This window comes from Penaeus japonicus, unplaced genomic scaffold (genome assembly GCF_977035675.1).
Source record: "Penaeus japonicus unplaced genomic scaffold, GWHDUDI00000001_assembly GWHDUDI00000020, whole genome shotgun sequence".
NCBI classification, from domain to species: domain Eukaryota; kingdom Metazoa; phylum Arthropoda; class Malacostraca; order Decapoda; family Penaeidae; genus Penaeus; species Penaeus japonicus.
The window spans coordinates 31691711-31696710 of record NW_028234422.1 but is presented as its reverse complement, the minus strand read 5'-3'; the positions used below and the strand labels follow the sequence as shown (position 1 = coordinate 31696710).

Here is a 5000-nt window from a genome sequence, read left to right as displayed (position 1 = left end):
GTTCTCTTATCCAACTGTATCATACAACTGCTTTGAGAAGTAAAAAGAAAGTTATTAAATAACCCTGCTACTCTTTTGTACAAAATCTCAGTGATGACTGAGGTAGCATCAAAATATTTTTCATCTTACATATACCCTTACTTTACAAATGCAAAATATGACTTAGATAATAAACATGTCAAAGTTATGAAAGTTTAAACAATTCACCACTTAAACAATACAACCTCCATAAAAAAAACATATCCATCACAGGGTTGATATAACTTTATATAAAGGCAAATTTGACACTTGAAAATCATTCCAATACTACTACTTCAAAATGGAATAATGATGGTATGTAAAAATGCTGAAACCATTATAATGAATAATTTATTTTTTCGAATAATAAAACATGTATGTTTCCTGGCAATTCATTTTGATGATTGTGAACAACTTGTATATGCTGTTGGCCTCTTAATATTAATCTCTAATATCTATAACTTAGAAAAGAAACCTTAAAACTCAAATTTCAGCACCAAATGCAAAGCTGGATTATACAGGTTGCAACAAGAAGCAATGATTACAAGCACACTATCCAAGCATTTGCACAGCATTCACAATGCTGACTGAAGCAAGCTTGCAACTTTTAATTTAAGGATAAAGTGCAATCAGTGCAGCTTCAACAATCTAAAATGTACTGATGAGGTTTATAGAATGTCTTTTTTTATAAATGACTCATAACTCATTTAAAAAAAACAAATCTCATAATGAAACATCCTTTACATACTTATTATTCAAAACAGAATGTATCATGAGAAGTGTCTACAATCCTAAAATCAGTTATAAATCCATCTGGTAAATCTAACAGTTCAGGTTTTGCAATAAAATCAGGCAAAATTAATGGCTCTTTCACAACTGACAATTATACATGAACTGGAAAGCTTATCACTCTTTTCTGTCACATTCCATGGTTGATCATCACATGTATCTGAAAGACATGACAGCTGCCCATTTGATAAATTTGTTAATGATAAGACACCTCTGGCTTCAAGTGTAAGTGTGAATGCAAGTAGCCCAAACTTCAATACTCATCAATAAAACATTTAAAAAAAAAATCAACACTGTCCATGCTAATTCACAAAATTCCTATATTCGATTTCTTTTGCAGGATGTCAGATTATAGTTTCTTGTGATTTTTCAGCAAAAATTATATTTCTTGTTATACAGAATATATATACATTTTTTCATAACCATTACTTCTCAATACTGACTGTTCCATATGGCATCATCCAAAAAAAATTGCTCTCAGTTACACTTAGGCTAGAAAACAAAAGTAATATATAGTATTTACATTGTGTGGACATCCTTGAAATTACAACTGTCTAACTGAATTTCCTTTACAATGTAATATAGATAACGACAGACAAGCTGATTAAAAATGAAGCATCATAACTGTATAAACCTTGGAAAATGTATCAAAGATGACACATTAAGGCAAAAGCCTAATGTACAGATGGGAGTAAGCACGCCTTGTTATAAGCTGCCTTTACAAATGAGCTCTCTCAAGACTTCCAAATTACTTGCCATTTATAATCTGAAGTATAAATTAATATTACCTCAATTGCCATCAATAGTACTATCACCATCTTGCTTGTTTTCATGATACAGAATAGAAGTATGACCTTCCCCTCTCCCTTCTGCATATTTTCCTTGTTCATATGGAATACACACAATGTTACACAGTTACACTGATTTATAAAATAAGACATTTTCCTATCCTTAATTTTGGCTGAGATTTAACATTACTAAGTCATGACAAGAAAAATGGGTAAAAATGGAATATCAAGAAGAAACGGACAAAGAAAGAATGCAAGCAAGCACGAGACCTTACAGCGTGTATGAAAGTGTTATACTAGTTTCTAAATGAAATTGTATTATGTTTTAAGCCAGCAGTTACCAAGGCAATTCTATCCTTTAATTCTACCACTATACTAAAAGGCATGTCTTTTTTCACTATTTTCATCAAGGTCATAATACTTGCTGAACACTACATTATCTATAAAACTTAATATTAGCATCCATGGTCAAGACTAGGAACAATTTGAATCATATATTTCCATGACTAACACTACTTCAATCTCTTTCTGAAAGCTGAAGAGTTACATTTACTACTTAGAGTTTCGTAAAGGTGGGCCAATTTGGCCTTTTTAGTTACGTGTTCCATGACGAACTTTCATAGTCGTATTTCTGTTAAAACAAAAAGAAAGAAAAAAGTACACTTTATGTATGTATGTGTATGTGTATGTATATATATATGTGTGTGTGTGTGTGTGTGTGTGTGTGTGTGTGTGTGTGTGTGTGTGTGTGTGTGTGTGTGTGTGTGTGTGTGTGTGTGTGTGTGTGTGTGTGTGTGTGTGTGTGTGTGTGTGTGTGTGTGTGTGTGTGTGTGTGTGTGTGTGTGTGTGTGTGTCCTAAGCTTCTTTAATCTATCAATATATTTCTAGTAGTTCTTTTCGTCTTTTAATATCCAGAAAAATAACATCTTTAATGAATGGCAGATATTGAAGAGACTAGTGCTTGTTGGTGCACACCAAAATTTCTCATAGAAGGGATGTTCCTTGCTCTGCTGTTCCGTGTGTTTCCCTACTGTCATATCTAACACGTTGGATGACACAATACCACATCATGGGAATATTTCATTCCCACCAGATGATGTCATATCACGTCATGATCTCTCCCTCATAATATACATTTTACATTGTTACATACATATATACTCACAGGAGTTCCATTTGTACAGCCACATTTTTCTTTGAGAAAATAAAATGAACAAATATAAAATCCTCCAATGAAAAACATTGCACCCAGACAGATCTTGCACTTGGACACTTCCATGTGCTTGTTATCTAGCTGGCAGGAGCGGCATTAGGCAAATATAAGCCCAGGCGTGAACGGGTTAAGCAGTTCAAGACAAACTTAGACCGACACTCTTTTCCGAGAGAAAAGGCTTACATAACCAATGCTAGCAGGCAGGCACATCACCTCCATCCTAAATGGTCGCCCCAATGCATACACCACAACAAGATCTTTTCACAAGAGAGTAGCCTTGTATGCAGGTATGATATTAATGATTTCTACCACAGTAAATTCAATATCATTAATTTTACTACTACACAGCTATTATGGTAAGAGCAGAATGTGTTTATTGATAATATCTTTTTAATATTAAAAATAGGAACTTTGCTCTACTGTTCACCGTTCCATCTATTTACTGGTTCTATATCATGGAAGTAAACTTAAATTTGCTTTGCTTTCAGCTTATGAAAAAGTCTTAGAAACCTAAGCATCTAGTAAAGCAAGATATATCTGTATTTATTTTCAATATCTATATGTTCTAAATGTCAGTTATGCTTAACCCTATGGCAACGGTGCGTCACACCCGTGTGACACAGCTAAATTCCCGATGCCGGGGCATCATGCCAGTGTGACGTTTCCAATGCAATATTGCAATGGCCCGGCGTAGGGGTTTTCACGTAGCGTATGCCCCGTCAGGAAAGGGTTAACAATCCAGCATATATGGAAGTTACAATAATTGCAACACCTGTATTTCAAAACATAAATCATTGTAATTTCCATAATTTGATATTTCTTTTTATCAATGCATTTCTATCATTCGGTTTAATGTCATAGCAAAAATTTCAAATGTTATATTCATTTGCTAATGCATAAACTTTATGTTCAGGCAAAATATATTTCATACAGAAATAAGACTTCATAAATTGACAAAAATGAAAAAAACACAGTAGAAAATAACAAAGAAACAACATCTATAAAATACTTTCTAAAATATATATGTAAATAGCAATAATAAATTAGTAATCAATATGGTATTCAGAGTCCAAATCACACACCAATATGTAATTACAACAAAAGTCTTTCCTCCCTTATCATAATAATGAATTATAGCCATTTATCTTTTTTTCATGAAACAGAAGTCAAGACACTACTTCCCATATCTGTTTGTCTATTTGTTTTATGTCAGAAAATATCATCCCAATATAGAATTAACCATCCAAAAATGTATAAAGTATTTTCTCTTCTCAGAAGGGTCAAAATTTATATGTAAAACACATTCCAGATTCTCTGAATGACCTGCAATATAGATTATAAATAGTTCATCATAACCATTGTTATGGTTGTCTCAGACTGACATTCTGAAACGGCTATCATTTCTCATCACAAAAGCATCTTTCAGGCTTTATTCTAAATTTATAGCTTCACTTAATTCCAGCAAAGAGTTCTTTAATCGTGATGTGTGTGGTGCAGTCTTGCGTGAATCAGTTCAGAGATAAATGCAAATGAAATGGGATGATCAAGAAGGCACTAATAACCACTATTTTTTTTTGTTTTTTTAATAAGTGTAAAGTTGATATCCAGGTTTTTAAGCTTCATTTTGGACTAAGATGAGAAAGTATAAGTACTATTGATGTAAGAGTAAGGCAGTGGAAGATCATGTAATGACCAATAAAAGAAAAAATCATGCATTTAGTTAAATTGTCAAGCTGTTCAAGCAATCCTCTTGGGCACTTATCATGTACCTTCTGTGTTTATTCATTCTTGCTAGTTTTGCTGTTCCATAATGTATAATGTAACATTCCTCTGATAACAAAAACATATGACATGTGTTTCAACTGTTTTTGAAATTACAATATCATGGCTTTGGTATCAATATAGGTAAACCTTGATCACCATTTTTCAAGCATTGGTATTTCTTAGGCATCAGAAAGTCTTCTATGTGGAAGACAAAAATAGTGAAAAGATAGGCTATACAGTCTTCTGTAATGGAGTAATGTAACAAAAAGTACTTTTATAATCATATTGAAAATTATTAAGGTACAGTTGTTACTTTCAATGACATTACACAAAAATTTTGCATCATTAACAAATGAAAGTACTTTCCATGAGAAGAACCTCACCAAAACATGCTTCATAGTAAATTGCTTTTGTATGTGTTGTATTGG

At 32.7% G+C, this 5000-nt stretch overlaps 1 protein-coding gene across 3 annotated transcripts in view; it reads right to left on the bottom strand.

The window, feature by feature from the left end:
- Smyd5 (SET and MYND domain containing, class 5) overlaps positions 1-5000 on the bottom strand; it is a 25651-nt gene that overhangs the window by 462 nt on the left and 20189 nt on the right. For all 3 annotated transcript variants that reach the window (XM_086548333.1, XM_086548334.1, XM_086548335.1), the window contains one exon: positions 1-5000. This exon is cut by the window's left edge and continues 462 nt beyond it; it is cut by the window's right edge and continues 2641 nt beyond it. The gene's annotated coding sequence lies outside the window, so the exon portion shown is untranslated.